Source organism: Pseudophryne corroboree, chromosome 11 (genome assembly GCF_028390025.1).
Source record: "Pseudophryne corroboree isolate aPseCor3 chromosome 11, aPseCor3.hap2, whole genome shotgun sequence".
NCBI classification, from domain to species: domain Eukaryota; kingdom Metazoa; phylum Chordata; class Amphibia; order Anura; family Myobatrachidae; genus Pseudophryne; species Pseudophryne corroboree.
Window position 1 is genome coordinate 188,651,540 of NC_086454.1, and position 18,218 is coordinate 188,669,757.

At 45.0% G+C, this 18,218-nt stretch overlaps 1 protein-coding gene across 1 annotated transcript in view; it reads left to right on the plus strand.

Moving 5' to 3' along the window:
- The window catches only part of CTSF (cathepsin F), a 93,772-nt gene that overhangs the window by 46,729 nt on the left and 28,825 nt on the right, over positions 1–18,218 (plus strand). The gene's annotated exons all lie outside the window — the stretch shown is intronic.

Consider the following 18,218-nt stretch of genomic DNA (forward strand, 5'->3'; position numbering starts at 1 on the left):
TATTCGCCAGCAGGGAATCTGATTTGTCCGCCTTGTCGTAGAATTTCTGATTTAACTTTCGCAAAATGAGAGCCGCACGACGGGACAAAAGTGCGTTTAGTTGGCCTTGTAAATTAGTGATTTGCGCAAGTAAAGTGGGGCAGGAATTTAGTTTATGCTGGGTGGTTAGGGTAGCTATTTGAGATTCTAACAAGTGTATCTCTTGCGTCGCCTTCTTGCGGAGCGAAGAGGTCCGTGCCATGAGGAGACCCCTCAAGGTGGCCTTATAAGCCTCCCAAATTATACTAGCAGAGACATCAGGGGTGGTATTTTCAGTAAAATATTGTTTTATCACCATTTGTATATCTGATGAGACTGACGGGTTAAGCAGCAGGGATTCATCGAATCGCCATTTGCGAACCACGTGGGCGGAGTGGTATAGATCCAAGAGAACATATACGCCGGAATGGTCAGTCCAAGTGAAAGGGGTTATTCCCGCGTCAGTAATTCTAGAAGCAATGGAGGACGAAACGTGTAACATATCGATCCGGGTGTAGTGCCGATGCGGGGCTGAGTAGTGGGTATAGTCTCTGGCTACAGAGTGGCAGAGACGCCACGAGTCTCGTAGATCAGGAAACTTAAGGGAGGCAGCAGGCGTGTGCGAAGCTCTAGAGGCGAGAGGGGGATTAGTCCTATCTAAGATAGGGTCAAGAACAGTGTTAAAGTCCCCACCCAATACAATGTGGCCCTGTGCAATCTTGCCAATGTGACGGAAAAGGGAGTGGAAGAACTGAGGTTGATCCTGGTTAGGAGCATATACCGAAATAAGTGTCAGGATTTCAGAGCGGAGGGTACCAACAACCATCAAGTACCGACCGTCTGGATCCGCCACAGTTTTGCTATGTATAAATGGAATGTGACGATTAATTAAAATTGCTACCCTCCGTTTTTTACAATCCGCCGAAGCAAAGAAAGTTTGTGTAAATTGCCTACCGCGGAGTTGCGTGTGGGAGCCCGTAAGGTGAGTTTCTTGAAGAAAAACGACGTCCGCTTTCTCACGTCTACAGGCGCCCAAGAGCACCGTCCGTTTTTTGGGGGAGTTAAGGCCATTTACATTAACGGATAATATCTTTAGGGGCATGATGACCTGGGTAAAACCTCTCATTGAGAGCCAAAGAAAAGGGGGTACAAAAGCAAAGGCCTCCCGGGTCCCAACAACCCATAAAAAAATAAAGGCAAATAGAGTGGATACCCAGAACCCACCACAAGGACAAGAAGGGGAAAAGGGGAAAGGAAAAGAAGGCCACAGAAGGACAGTAAAGAAGAGCAAGAAGAGAGGAAAAAAAGCCCATTCGGGCCGGAACCCTGTAGCGATGGGGCCCGTAACAGGACCGCCAAACAAAGGAAAAATATAGTCGATAACGTAATCAAAGCAGGGAGCATGGGGGTAATGGCACGAACAACCATATCAGGCTGTGCGGCCTGACCGAGAACAAAGTGGCCTAGGCCAAAGAAATCATACATCGCAGAGATAAAACCTGTGTCAGGGAGGGAAGGACGGGGAGAGAGGGGGAAAAAAAAAAGGGGGGTGGGAGGGAATCGGGAAGGAGAGGGAAGGGGAACATCAAAGGGAATAATATAGCAACAGCATATGGTCCATACAGTAGGTTAAGCATCATCGGACCAAACCACAAAACGACCGGTCATCTCGTGACCATAAACATGAGGGCAGAGTGTATTATAGGAGACATAACAAATGGAACATCTAAAGAACTAACATAGTAAGTGCGTGGAATAGACTAAGGAGGTCCGCGGAGCAGGGACCAGGTCAACCAGCACCGCGAGGGACCCGCAGTACCCAAAGAAACTGTTTGCATTGAGTACAAAACATTAAGAGCATAATATCAAATCAACATAAATAAAGAGACAAAGGGGGCCCAGAGAACTAGGGACAGTCAGTCCAGTCCAGAGGGGACCTCCAGCAAACTGATGCAATGGCACAGTAACGCCTATAGAAGAAAAGAGGGCAGGCAATCGGGGGGGGCATCATCCTCACCCCTATGACGAGACACTCTCGTCCAGTCCGGCTGAGGCGGACGGGGCCGTTGAGACTTCGGCGAGGCAGACGGGTCGGCAGATGAGAACGATGATTCCGGTAGAAGATCGAGCTTGCAAAGCAGTTCCTGCCCTTGTGCCAGGGTCTTGAATGCATGATTGGTGCCATTAAAAGAAAGCTGCAACTGAAATGGGAATCCCCAACGGTATCTAATCTGACGTAGGCGCAAAATTCTAGTAATCGGTTGGAGGTCCCGTCGTTTCTGAATGGTCGAGGGCGCCAGGTCTTGGTAGATCTGCAATTGCATGCCCTGGAAGGCTATATCAGAGGAATCCCGGACGGCAGCAATTATTTTTTCCTTCGAGCGGTAATAATGGAGGCGGGCTATGATGTCCCGAAGAGGCAGTCGTCATCAGTTAAGTCTGGGACCAAATGCTGGAAGAGGTCTTTCAAGTAGGAGGGCAACGTGGAACTCTGGACTGTTTCCCCACATTACGTATGCGCAGGTTATTGCGCTGGGAACGATTCTCTTGGTCCTCTTGGTGTTCCTTCAGGGTCTCAACTTCAGCATGGAGCCTCGAGAGCTCATGGTCTAGACGCTGTTGCGAGCGACATAAGTCGTCTGTCTTCGTCTCCAAGGCATCTGTGCGATTTCCAAGCGAGGCAATCTCCACTGCCTGTATTTGAGGGTCAATACCCATCTCCGAAGAACGCGGGGATGATGGAGACTCCGGGGAGGGCGCCATGTTCTGGGGGCCCTTAGCCTTGCTGCTGAAGAAGTTTGCGGAGGCCTGAGGAGCCTTCTTGTACCTTTGGGACATAACGCCAGCAAGGGAGAGGTCTGTCTTCTCCAGTAAAGTTGCAATACTGAGGGGGAAGGAGCAGTGGAGTAGAGAGCGGGAAATGACACAGGTGAGTTATGGGGCGGTCAGGCCGACCATGGGGTATTATTCATCCGGAGACCATCGCAGCCGCGAGGAGCCCCAGGGCCAGACTGTATAGGTAGCTAAGACGATAAAGGTGCAATGACGATGCAGTGAGCTAGAAGAGCCACAGGAGGTAGCTCCAACATCAATTCCAGCCTAGAGGTTACCATTAACATCACCTATATGCCTTGCCATCCAGATAAAGCTGTTCCCAAGGCTCCAGTGGGCAAGGTGTTACGGGGATCCAGGTCCACAGTGACCAACACGCCAGCAGGAACAGCAGGGCAGCCCAGGGAGCACCCAGTGACCGCCAAAAGGTGAGGGGCGCAAATGGCAGTAGCGCCTAAGAAGTGCACTCCGACAGCCCAAATATCCCCAGCAATGTATGTGGATGCAGGGGGGCACTGTGTGCCGTTGTCAGGCCAAGCAGGTGTGGAGGCCAGGCGTAGCGGGCGGGGAGAGCAGGCTAATTGGATGCGGTCCCTTGTGGTGAAGGGAGCCATAAGATGGCCGTCGCAGTGCAGGTAGCCGGAGCAGAGACCCACCTCGTACACAGGGCAGACGCCGGGAGGAGGTGTGGGAGCTGCGGCTGCAGCGAGCGGCTGGCGTCCCGGCGGTGTGCACTCCTTGTCTCTGATGTCCGCAGGCTCGGCGGCTTCAGCGCGCGGCAGGCGTCCCAGCAAGGCAATCTCCCCTTCTCCGAACGTCCACTGGGCGCCGGGCCGAAATCCAGGTCCCGGCTTGGGGGGGGGGGGGTTGGGCGGGCAGGCCACAACCCGCGGGCTCACCTAGTGTGAACCCCGGCTCCGCAGCGCTGCCGGGGAGGCACCGGGGGAGTGTTATAACAGGTGGGTGCAGCGGCAGGGGGATTATAGCCCCCCACAAACGCCTAAAATAACACTAGGCCACGCCCCCCGGAAAGAAGACATTTTTACAGTATCCTCTAATTCCCAATAATAGCTTTGTCTGAGATCCTTTCTTAGGGCCTTCACCATTTGTGGCAGGTCCCATCAGTCACACCTATTTGGACACTTGTCCTATTGACAGGTCTTACCATGGCATTAGAAATCTAACCTAGGAAAGCCAGCTGCAATGATAGTCAAACATAAGTGAAAACATTATTATTTATTCTGTATAAAGAAGCATATGAGCTAATTGTGTATATGATTCTTAGATATGTTATACCCTAACTAGTATTTTGGACACAATGCAGTCATACTGTCAAAATCATTAAAATGTCAACAGATGAGTAGAATTACCAATATAGGGGGTCATTCCGAGTTGTTCGCTCGTTGCCAATTTTCGCAACGGAGCGATTAAGGCAATAATGCGCATGCGCATGGTACGCAGTGCGCATGCGCTAAGTATTTTAGCACAAAACTTAGTAGATTTACTCACGTCCGGACAAAGAATTTTCATAGTTGAAGTGATTGACAGGAAGTGGGTGTTTCTGGGAGGAAACTGATCGTTTTCTGGGAGTGTGCGGAAAAACGCAGGCGTGCCAGGATAAAACGCGGGAGTGGCTGGCCGAACGCAGGACGTGTTTGTGACGTCAAACCAGGAACTAAACGGGCTGAGCTGATCACAGTGTAGGAGTAGGTCTCTAGCTACTCAGAAACTGCTAAGAATTATTTAATCGCAATTCTGCTACTCTTTTGTTCGCTATTCTGCTAAGCGAAGATACACTCCCAGAGGGCGGCGGCCTAGCGTGTGCAATGCTGCTAAAAGCAGCTAGCGAGCGAACAACTCGGAATGACCCCCATACAGCGGGTAAAATAAGCACTGAACACATCAACATTTTTCTCAGTAAATATATTTGTAATGGGTCTATTGTAATGAAATGTACACCAAATGTCAGCAACAACCCATGCAATCCACACATGCATATAAATCAAACCATAGATGTCCATAAATTAAGTTATGTTTAGTAATTTGAAATTACACAAGGAAAAAGTATTGAACACGCTTACTGAAATGTATTTAATACTGAGGGGCAGATGTATTAACCTGGAGAAGGCATAAGGAAGTGATAAACCAGTGATATGTGCAAGGTGATACACACACCAGCCAATCAGCTCCAATATGTAAATTAACAGTTAGGACCTGATTGCCTGGTGCCTTTATCACCTTGCACTCATCACTGGTTTATCACTTCCTTATGCCGTCTCCAGGTTAATACATCTGCCCCTGAGTACAAAAGCCTTTGTTGGTAATGACAGCTTCAGGATGCCTCCAGTGTGGAGAAACTAGTTGTATGCATTGCTCGGGTGTGATTTTGTCCCATTCCACACAGTCTTCAAATCTTGAAGGTCCCATGGGCCTCTTCTATGAACTCTGATCTTTAGTTATTTCCGTAGATTGGATTCAATTGGATTCAAGTCAGGTGATTGGCTGGACAGCTTTATTTTCTTTCTCTGAAACCAATTGGGAGTCTCCTTGGCTGTGTGTTTGGGATCATTGTCTTGCTGAAATGTCCAGCCACGTTTCACCTTCAGCATCCTTAGATGGCAGCAGAGTTTTATCAAGAATGTCTCGGTACATTTTTCCATTCATCCGTCCTTCAATTATATGAAGTATGCCAGTTCCGTATGCTGAAAAACAGCCCCACACCATGATGTTCCTACCTCCAAACTTCACTGTTGGTGTGGTGTTTGTTTTTGGGGTGATGTGCAGTGCCATTTCTCCTCCAAACATGGTGTGTATTATGGCATCCAAAGAGTTCAATTTTGGTCTCATCTCACCAGACTATGGGGGTAATTCCAAGTTGATCGCAGCAGGATTTTTGATAGCAATTGGGCAAAACCATGTGCACTGCAGGGGAGGCAGATATAACATGTGCAGAGAGAGTTAGATTTGGGTGGGGTGTGTTCAGTCTGCAATCTAATTTGCAGTGTAAAAATAAAGCAGCCAGTATTTACCCTGCACAGAAATAAAATAACCCACCCAAATCTAACTCTTTCTGCACATGTTATATCTGCCTCCCCTGCAGTGCACATGGTTTTGCCCAATTGCTATCAAAAATCCTGCTGCGATCAACTTGGAATTACCCCCTATATTCTACCAGTATTTCACAGGCTTGTCCAAATGTTGTGCAGCAAACTTTAAACGAGTTTCAACATGCTTTTTGTTCAGCAATGGAGTACAGCTTTTTATAGGCCATCAGTTGGGACTGAACCAGCTTATATTAATTTGTACTGACGTGGGGCAGGATTGCTTTCTAATTACTGATTTCAGCTGGTGTCTTGTCTTTCCATGCCTTTTGCACATCCCTTTCTTCATGTGTTTAATACTTTTTCCCTGTGTCATTTCACATTATTACACATAACGTAATTTATGGACAACTATGGTTTGATTTCTTTTCATGTGTGGATTGCATAAGTTGTTGCTGACATTTGGTGAAAATGTTATTACCATAGCCCCATTACAAATATATTTACTGAGAAAAATGTTCATGTGTTCAATACTTATATTACACGCTGTAAATTAATTTATTAACATTAAAAAAAGAAAGTGTAATGTAACTATGATGATATCTATTAATAACCTTAAAAAATCTAATAAACTTAAAAAATAATCACAATTTCATCTACAGGCCATTACTCGCTTCTCATTCTTCTAGATCTATCTGCTGCCTTTGACACTGTTGACCATTCTCTTCTCATACAAACACTAAAATCCTTAGGTCTTCAGCCCTCTCTTGGTTCCTGTCCTACCTATCTAATTGCTCTTTCAGTGTTCGCTTCTCTGAATCCACCTCCTTTTCACTACCTCTTTCAGCTGGAGTACCACAAGGCCCGGTCTTAGGTCCTCGGCTTTTCTCAATGTATACCTCATCTCTTGGTAAACTAATCAGCTCTTTTGGATTTCAATATATCTGTATGCAGATGATACGCAAATCTGTCTATCCTCCCCAGATTTGTCACCATCTGTATTGGTCCATGTCACTGAATGCCTTTCTGCCGTTTCATCTTGGATGTCATCTCGCCACCGCAAACTTAATATTTCCAAAACAGAGTTAATTATATTTCCACCGGCCAATAGTAGTTACCAACCTGATTTCTCTATCACTGTTGAGAACTCAACAATCAGTCCTACCCCTCGAGCTCGCTGCCTAGGTGTCATTCTTGACTCAGAACTGTCCTTTGCTCCCCACATTCAATATGTCTGAAAATCATGTTACATGCATCTAAACAATATATCCAAAATACGACCATACCTTACACAAGACACTGCAAAAGCTGTAATCCATGCTCTCATTATCTCCCGCATTGATTATTGCAATAGTCTTCTTACTGGTCTTACCAAAAAGAGACTCTCACAACTACAATCCATTCTGAATGCAGCTGCAATGCTAGACTTTCATCAGCTGCAGATCCACTCTGTCAGTCCCTCCATTGGTTACCTGTATTCTACTGTATTCAATATAAAATACTTTTACTCACACACAAGGCCATTAACCAAACTACATGTATATCTGTTCGCTTATCTCAAAATATCTCTCAACCCGACCTCTTCACTCTTCACAAGATCTACGTCTCTCATCCACACTCATTACTCGCTCCTATGCACGATTGCAGGACTTTTCTTTGGGCTGCACCCACTCTGTGGAATGCCCTCCCACGCACAATAAGACTCTCCCCTAGTCTTCAAACCTTCAAGCGTTCCCTGAAAACTCACCTCTTCAGGCTAGCTTATCACATTCCAGAACCGCTCACTCAACCTTCATAAGCTTTCCTATCCGAGGGCCCGATTCAGACCTGATCGCTGTGCTGCAAATTACACTGTCCTGCGATCAGATAGTAGCCGCCCAGGGGGAGTGAAAATTCGCCCCGTGCAAGTGTGCAATTGCATGTGTATGCTGTGCGAAAAATCCCCTCAGTCAGCGGACAGCTGCAAAATCGTTCACATCTCACTCACCATTGAATGTTTTTCCCATTCTGTGCAGTGTGTGCATAGCTCAATACTTAATCCTCCAGTGCGAAGGAATCAGGCTGGTCGGGTCCGGAGCTGATGTCACACACTTGTGAGCAGGCCTTCTTACCTCTATGACTGTTTGTTATTGCCCAGTTTTGTTTTATCATTGTGTCCAATTGTAAAGTGCAATGGAATTTGCTGCGCTATGTAAGAAACTGTTAATAAATAAATAATAAATAATCTAACCAGATTTGCTACAAGCATGGGATGTGGTATAGAAGATCTACAATGTCTAGGTCGGCAGTCATTAGGTCGACCTCATATGGTTGATATCCATTAGGTCAACCTATGAAAGGTCGACATGGTTGAAAGGTCAACGCGGCAATGGTTAACACATTTTTTATTTTATTTTTTTATTTTTTGCGTTAGGATGGTTAGTTATTCCATGGGTTTGTAGAAACCCGTCCCTTCTCAGGCTCGCTTCGTTTGTCACACTTTCAGCACGGTGTTACACTTCACTCGACACAGGGTTACTAAAGGTTATGATTAGTGACATGGATAGTCAAGGATGGAAAAGGTCCAAAAACATGAAAAAAACAAAATAAAATGCCGACCATATGTGTGTCGACCATTGCCATGTCGACCATTTGAAACTGTTGACCTTTTGTACAAGTCGCCCTTTCCAGTGTTAACCTTTCATAGGTTGACCTTTTGTCAATGTCACCCTAATGCATGTTGACCAAATGGTGTTGACCTATTGACTGTGGACCTAGACATTGTAGATCTATAGTCCGGATCCCACAAGCATGAGGTAGTTGGAAACAATTGTATTAGCTTGACTGAAGTGATACAGAAAAGCAGCATGAAATCAATCAAATATCGCATGTGTGTTACAAATGGGCAAAGTATGCTCTTAATTAAAGTGCAGCTTATGCGATATTAAGCTGTTTATGCTGATCACAGACATCGCAATAATATCTGCGTTATAGTTTGTACAAATGTTTAGGAGAAGGAGCTATTACGTTCAGTCCAAATATATCCTTGGATAATTGTCGGTCATAGCAAAGGCTCATTAGACCAACCAGTGGTAGGTTTATACTGACAATTGCTCCAGTGTAAGATTCATAGACTCTCACGTATGGGGGCAGATGTATTAAGCCTGGAGAAGTGATAAACCAGTGATAAGTGCAATGTGATAACGCACCAGCCAATCAGCTCCAATATGTAAATTGACAGTTAGTAGCTGACTGGCTGGTGCGTTATCACCTTCCACTTATCACTGCTTTATCATTTCTCCAGGCTTAATACATCTGCCCCATTCTAGGCATCCCCTAGAATCTCATTCAGACCTTCTGGATACAGTGCATGTAAGTAAGTCTTTTAAGAGGTTTTACTCTGACAAAATGTCTTATATCTATCTTCTCCCCTGTTCGTCTTTTGTACGTATGCTACACCAGTCATATCTGGAATAGTATTATGTACATACAGATGTGTCCTCTTACATCTTTGCTCCGTGCGCTACAAGTCACATTACACATAACACGTGAGTGCCGTGTGACTCGGTAGATTTGAGCGTCTTTTTTGCGGGGGGGGGGGGGGGGGGGGGGGGGGGGTTCCGCGAAAATGTGTCTTAGACGCAAAGTAAATTAATAGGATAGTAGAGCAGCTTCTGCTGATTGAAATTATATGCATGCAAACAAAGTCGCTTGGCGCTACTGAGTCCCACCACGGCATGGCGCGACTTCAAGGGCTGTTTAGTGTGACTGCAGCAAGGATGTAAGAGGACACATCTGTAAGAAAGATGTCTGGAAATGCTCTGTGTCTCTGCAGTATGGGTCATGTTCCCTGAATCTTGTACAGTACAGTAGCTCACCCTACATACTGTAACAAACATGGATTTTCAAGGACCTACATCAAGTATTCATTTTCAAAACTAATAAAGCATTTGATCTCTGAACTCTTACATTTTATTTAATCTCACTCACACAACTTGAGATGTTTGCATGTTAGCACATTAAGGAGCACTTAGACTTGGCACTCATTCTAATAACACTTATTTGTATTCACGCTCTTCCCCCACCCTGCAATAGATCCTCCGTTGTTTCTGGTGCATGCCTTACAGGAACAGTCATCTTTTACTTGGCTTCTGTTTTTCATGTTTCTGTGGTTTTGATTCTTACCATGGTTTTGTTGTATTTCAACCATGGAAGTGTCCTGAATCTTATGCTATGGCAGTTGACGGAGAAGCAAGCCAGTCAGGCTGTGTGCATTTAGGAGCAGGCATATGGAGGCACTCCTCCAGCTGCTGTCGCTTTCCCAATGTAGGTCTTCCTCCTGAGGTCCCGTCTATAACTTCCCCCAGGATTGTGGCTGGGAACCCTGTATTGGCTCCTCTTGGCACTGCAGCACCAAACTGTGCGCCAGAGGAGTATCATGAAGGTAAGTGACCCCTCCTGCCATAGACGTGAGGGCAGACATCCTAAGTTGCCTGAATATAGGGCTGTGTCAGGCGGAGTAGCCAGCCAGTCGGGCTGTGTACATTTAGGAGCAAGCATATGGAGGCACTCCTCCCTCTGCCATCACTTTCCCAATGTAGGTCTTTCTACCGAGGTCCCCACTATAACTGCCCCAGGATTGTGTCTGGGAACTCTGCACTGGCTCCACTTGGCACTGCAGCATCAGACTAGAGTCGTATCATGAAAGTAAGTGACCCCTCCTGCCCTGGATGTCAGAGCAGGATTCCTAAGTTGCCTGCATACAGGGCAGTGTCAGGCAGGTCTTGTGAGGAAAGGGTTCAGTTGGACACTTTTTCCATAGTACTCCTGCACTAGGCACTATTCATCATATAAAGGGGGCCTTCCAGGGTGGTTTCTAATGGTGTGAGCCATGTTGGAGGGTGGTGGAACCTCAGTCAGAATGGTACCCATTTCTTGGAGGGCTTTGGTTCTCAGATTAAATCCTTCAAAAGCAGGCACACATTGCAGAGTTTCTGCCCAGCCTTAGCATGGATCCCAGTTACAATGAGTTCTAGAGCTGACAGGCTTTATGGTTAAATTGGTCTATAGGTGTTACTCCTGTTTTTTATGTGTGGCTGCTGCCCACAGAGCTCACTCTCTCCATGGTGCACTCTGTAGCCATCAATCTTACCGTAATATATTGTGTGTAGTCTGCAATGTTGTACATGAAGGCATGATTTTTATATGGATAAAGAACTCTCCTAATGTAGATTGCGTTCTTTTGTATTATGTATGGAACACGCACACCTTAAAGATGATGTTCACATGTAATTTGTTTTAAACATTCTGCTTTGTCAGAATGGCAGACCATTATCACTCAGACAGAATGCCTTCTTCCTGGCGATTCCTGTCACTAACGTAACATAGGCCAACAATACACCAGTTGGTCTAGCATTGATCTCCCAGCCCAAAGTAAATGCACTTCTTTTAAACCCTCGGGCGCCATCTAATGGCTGCCGCCATGATAACAATTGAATCTCGCCCTATGCTCCTCCCACAACTTCAGCGTGATTGAAGGTCTTCAATCCTATGTTTTCATCCCGAGTCTGCCAATAGCCATTTACCATTTATAAGGTTGACTAGAGCAGTTGCTCTTAATGGTCTGTTTGCAAGGCTTCATTATAGCCACACCGTGCTAGCTGTCACTGCATCTCTGTTAGACACATGTAATAGACCCATTAATTTGCCCCAGTTTACAGTGCTGTACTTGTGTATATTGTGCTGTTTACTATACACTGTTGTGTTACGTATGTCTGTATGGCGATTGTTATCTAGGTTGTGCTATAATCTATAGATATCATTGTAGGTGTTTGTATGTATGTTGGTAGCAGCACTTTTGCCTAGGCAGATTATGAGGTAAGTCATGTAGGGATCAGTATGAAAAGCCGGCGGTCGGGATGCCGGTGGTCAGTATACTGATGCCGGCATCCCGATTGCGGCAATGCCGACAAGGGTGCGCAGGGTACCCTAACCCTCCCTGTCCGCAGCCTGACCCTATCCTCCCCTATTGGTGCCTAACCCTAACCACTCCCCTTTGGTGCCTAATACCTGTATTCTGGCGGCTGGCGGGATTCTAGTGTCGGTATTACGGTTGCCAGGATCCCGACACCCGGGATCCTGAACGCATACCGTCATGTACATCATTGTATAGAAAGGGCAGATTTATTGTGACGACACTCTCTTTTAGAACATTGGGCCTTATTCTGAGTAGGATACGGACGGTTCTAATGCTACATAGTGCGCATGCGCTGTAAAAAGATATAGGTGACTGTGCATAAATGCACATGGACGGCATTTACCACTGCATACGGAGTTATCAATCTGTTGCCAGAGCACTCTCAGTGAGAAGCCATTTCTGGGCAGTAACTGGGTGGCGGCCATGTGGATGCATGGCACTGATCTGTATCATGGGAGAGCTTGGGCATGTGAGCCCGCTTTCATGCTTGTCCATAAGCGTCCGGACACAGAAGGCTCTTATTCGCTCACCGTGGGGTGGTTGCAAGTCCCGATACTAAAAAGGTCAGCTGCAGCTGTGGACATGCAAACAGTGGACCGGTGGGATTTTCACATGCAGACACATGGGTATTCTGCATTCACGGGTGGATTATCACATTAGCATAAGGAAATACGGTCACGGTCATACATAAAAGCCATGGATGTATCAGACTCAGAATCAGACTACAGCGCTACGTTCATATCCTGTCACTAATGTACAGTATGTATACATGTATGCTTTTCATCTTTAATGTACAGTTTCCAGTTGTGGAGCTGTGGGAGTATATATGTGTATATACTTACGTTTCTACTTACAGTATGTATATGCTACCATGTGGGTCTTTAAGTGGGTAATACAGGCAAACTTGTTGCCCAAATTACAGTCAGTAGATGGCAGTCAGTGACACTCATACAGCGGGCGGCAGTAGGTACCGAGTGGGCCGTAGGTAAGGGGGTATGGCATTCCGGCCTGCACCACCTTACTTACACCAATGGTATCCTGTGGGCCTATTTTCAGTGGTATGCAGCTTCACCTGCCCCATTGTTAATCTGGCCCTGATCTGTGATTTCCCACCAGTGCATAATAAAAAGGGAACTATGATTTTGTTCTTTTTATAGAAGTAAACAAATAAATAATTTAACAATTTAACTGACTATTATTTTAGTTTTTTCTCTTTTTTCAAAGAGATCATCAAACAATGTGATTTTTTTTCCCATTAAATGGGTGATTCTCCAGAAAGTGAAGATAAAGTCCCGTGCGTCACGCGCTTTTAATCTTTTTTCTTTTTAACTGGTTTGTTAAGAAATTGTTCTTATATGAAAACTTAATTGCTTAGTAGCAATGTCTTACCCTATAAATTAAGACCCACTAAAATCTTGGAATTTTGGAGAAGTATGTCGTTTGAATTTATGTATCTGTCCCGTGCATCACGGAGAATCGCCCTAATTATTTACAAACATCATATTTAATTGGGGGACTTTCAGAGAAACAGAAGCATTATTAGGTACAAAACTGGCATGTGGTGGAGAGGTGTCACTCACCTCTTATTTACCCGGTGCAGCAGCGTGCGGAAAGGGGGCGTGACTTCACGGGAGGGGCTTGGCTAAGCGGGGCGACCCACAGGATGGGGCGTAGCTTCGTGGGAGGGGGCGTGGCTAAGTTCCCCGACCCGTGTTTTCATCACTCCGGGAGTTGCAGCCTGCCCCCGGAGACTAGCGTGTCTGCAGTGCTAGCTCCTACATGGTAACAGTAATGGTACAGTTCAGCACCAGGGTCCTGCCACTGAACAGGACCCGGCACTTTGGTGTCAGCCCTCGGCAGATGACACCCAGGTGCGAGCCGCACCCCCCGCTCTCACTTTGTGAAGTGGTGTCAGTGGTCACAGAATGCTTCATCACAGACTGTGACCATTGACACCACATGGAGACCCATTTTGAACATGTGCAGAACAGATTTATGATTAAAAGGATGTTGGATGAAGGAGGAGGAGGGCACGGTTGTATGGGATGTAACCGTGTCAGAGAATGCACGCCTGGCTGCAGTCGCCTCCCATGCAAACGTGTCAGTTAACTCTTTATGACCCATTGCATGTTTCTGTTCTATCCCAGTGATGACACTGGTAAAGTAGTCAAATGAGGTCATAAGTAACCCAAAAAATATGTTTTTAGTACAAAAAGCATTGTAGCTCATACACCAAAACATTGCGATTCATTCTATTATGATATTTTGATACTCTAGCATCTGCCAGAAAAGGTTCACAGCATTTTTGTACATTTAAATGGGCATTGGGATTTGAATGGCAACTGTTATTAAAATACAGTTTACGCAATACATCTTTTAATAATAAACATAGCTGCATCAGCAGATGACACTGACATAAGTATCAGGATGGCAGAAAACCAAGGGATTTGGTGCCGTCGAAGGGAGTATGGAGTAGAAAATGGTCTAGTAAGAGAAGGAAAGGCACATGAGGGAAGAGGGTCCTGCTCGTGAGAGCTTACATTATAGACAGCAGGCTTTCCTCTAAAAAAGGTCTGCATGTGCCCAAGCGTGTCACAGTTTTATTGGAGCACCACAGTACTGTACGGCTGAACAGTACTTAACCCAAGGGAGATTGATACCTTCTCATATTGACTGCTGTTTATTTTCTATCACTTATACACTGTTACATTCAATAAAACCTACTCTGGTTTGGAGTCAAGGGTCCAGATAATAATAATAATAATAATAATAATAATACTTTATTGTCATCAATAGTTCAAGAAAGAAATGCATGAACAATCAACGAAACTAAAAAGCAAGCATATACAGAGACCATGAGAACAGAACAAAAAGAGCACTCCTGAACCCAAGACATTCCAATTATCAATTTATCTCGGTTCTATCCGGTTTAACATATTTACTGCTTTTGGAAAAAAACTACCCCTTAACCTGTTGGTCCGACAAAGAATAGAACGATAACGCCTATTAGATGGCAACACAGAAAACATCCCCACATTAGGATGAGTTAAATCTCCCAAAATACTTCTCACCTTAGTGAGGAGCCTTTTTTCATATATATCCTGAATACAGGGCAAACTGACTCCAATAACTCTACTTGCAGTTTTAACCACTCTCTGAAGGGACTTACGTTCTACGGCAGTACAGTTTCCAAACCATACCACAATCCCGTATGTAAGGACACTCTCTAAAATGGCTGAATAAAAGTTTACTAAAATCTCCTTACGTATTCCCGCCATACGCATTTTCCTCAATAAAAACAGGCGTTGTTGGGTTTTTTTAACAACACATCGTGTATGGGTACCCCAAGACAGATCATTGGAGATGTTAATGCCCAGGAATTTAAAAGACTCAACTATCTCCACAACCTGGTTATTGACAACTATAGGACAAAAGGGCTGCTTGTGAGATTTCTTAAAATCTACAATCATTTCTTTCGTTTTTTTTACGTTTAGAATTAAATGATTTGTTTGACTCCAAGCTTCTAACCTAGCGACCTCAGATCTATATTCTGACTCATCATCCTTACTTATTAAGCCTACAACTGCGATATCATCGGCAAATTTAATAATGTGAACTGACTCCGATTTAGAAAGGCAATCATAGGTAAACAGGGAGTACAACAGGGGACTCAGTACACAGCCCTGAGGCACCCCTGTACTGATTACAAGTTCGCTTGACAGGGAATTGTACAATCTAACAGATTGGGGCCTGTTAAGGCCAGTACTCACTGGCCGATGGCAGAGAGATGTGTGCTGAGCGAACCGCTCAGCACACATCTCTCCCGGCGCTCAGCACAGCGCGATCTGTGCTGAGCGTGCGGGGGGAGACGGGGGGGCCGCTCACTTCACCCAGCGGGTGAAGTGAGCGACCCGCTAGATTGGCCTGCATGCAGGCCAATCTAGCAGCAGCGATAGCGATGCGCGGGGCTGCGCATCGCTATCGCTGAGGGGGCTACACACGGAGCGATCGTGCTTAAAATCTAAGCAATCTAGTCAGATTGCTTAGATTTTAAGCAGCGATCGCTCCGTGAGTACCCCCCTTTAGTCAAGAAATCCAAGATCCATCTACATACAAAGTTATTCAATCCCAACTGAGATAATTTAGACACTAATGATGTTGGGATTACCGTATTAAATGCTGAACTGTAATCCACGAACAAAATTCTCGCGGAAGAACATGTGGATTCTAGATGGGTAGCCACACGATGAATCAAGGTGATAGCAGCGTCATCTGTCGACCTATTTGCTTTATATGCAAATTGAAAAGGATCCAGATTGGCTGGGATATTTTTCTTTATGTGTCCCATAACCAATCTTTCAAAGGCCTTCATTATAAGAGATGTCAGAGCAATTGGTCGGTAATCGTTTGGCTCACTGGCCTTACAATTTTTGGGAACCGGGACGATAATAGATGACTTAAAACACCTAGGCACATGACAAGTGGCAAGGGAAAAGTTAAAAATTATAGTAAAAATCCCAGCCAACTGCTCAGCACATGTCTTAATAACATTTCCCGGAATCCCATCTGGGCCGGGGGCCTTACCTGATTTAGAACTGGCAAAGCACCGTCTAACAGACAATTCATCCAGTACCAGGGGCTCCGCATTCTCCAGATTTCCATCCCAATCAACAGGGGAAACAGCCATGCTATCAAAACGAGAGTAAAATATGTTTAACGTCTCCCCTAGGGAACTATCAGCCTCTTTATGAGAGGGATTCTTGTTAACTTTGTAGTCACAGATGTCTTGAATACCTTTCCACAAGCTTTTTGCATCTTTATCATTTTTAAACTTGCTTTCAAGTTTAACAGAAAAGGCCCTTTTTGCCTCTATTATACCCTTTTTTAATTTTTGACGGGCAGCCCTAAAAACATTTTGGTCACCAGATCTAAATGCTTTGTCTCTCTCACTTAATAAGGTTCGAACCGTGCCATTTATCCATGGTTTATCATTTGCATAAGTTCGAACACACTTTTTAATTGTTACACTCTCTATGCAACAACACACATAACCAAGGACCATGGAGGTGAGGGGAGTCCACATTCACATTATTATCATCCCCCAATGATTCTTCAATGAACAACCCCCAATCAGTAAATTCCAAAGCATCCTGAAGTTTCTGCATTGCACCCTCGGGCCAAACTGTAATATTAGTACTGGTTGGCCTAAACCGTTGGACTACGGTTTTTTATACTGGGACCAAAAATAGGGACATATGATCAGAATGACCAATATTGGGATATCTAAAAGTCGCATAAGCATCCTTGATATTACAATAGACATGGTCCAACACATTTCCCCCTCTAGTAGGGACTTTAACATACTGATAAAATTTTGGTAAAACTGCCTTCAATCTAGCCTGATTAAAATCCCCTGCAACTAAAAGAACCCCCTCAACATATTTAGATTCCAGTTTAACTATGGCAGCGTGCAAGACATCTAATGCAGATTCTGCGTGAGCAGAGGGAGGAATGTATACGGCCATTACCAACGCCACTGAAAATTCTCTTGGCAAATAGAAAGGTCGACACTTAACCACCATATATTCCACATTTACAGAGCAAAAAGTCGCAACAAGACTGGCATCAGTGCACCAGTTATTATTTACGTATACACATAGTCCACCACCTCGCGTTTTCCCAGATTCCATGGTTCTGTCTGATCTAAATAATGACCTATCTGTAAGCTGAACTACAGAGTCCAGGATAGAGTCATTCAGCCATGTCTCTGTGAAAATCATGAGAGAGCAGGTCTTTAAAGGGGACTTATTTGCCAGTCTCACTTGGATCTCATCCAATTTGTTCGTAAGAGATCTTACGTTTGCCATAAATAAACTGGGAAGCGCTGGTCTATGGGGGCACAGATAAAGTCTTACCCTAATACCTGCTCTTTTACCCCGCTTTTGCTTCCTCTCTCTCCGCGGTCTGCGTTTCCATCTGGGCTTGCATACCCTCCAGGGACTAGGCATCCTCCAATCATGAGCAGAGTCTTGTTGCTCAGGCTGCTCAGGCTGACCAGATTCCAGATGTATTGCTGTGTGAGACAGACGGAACTTGCAGATTCCTGACAAACTCATTTTTATTTATTTTTTATTTTTTGGGGTGGGGGGGTTTAAGCAGCAGCCATTTAAAAGGCAAAACCAGGTTGGTTTTGCCTTGTAAATGATTGCCGCTTTAAAAAAAAAATGCATGAGTTTGGCCGGGCTTTCTGAGTTCCAGCCGTCTCGCACTCCATTACATCCGGCCCAATATGTGGACTAACCTCCTTGCTCACATCCTCTAAGCACCTATCAACTTGTAGGCATCTGCCAATAATTATAACCCTAAACAGT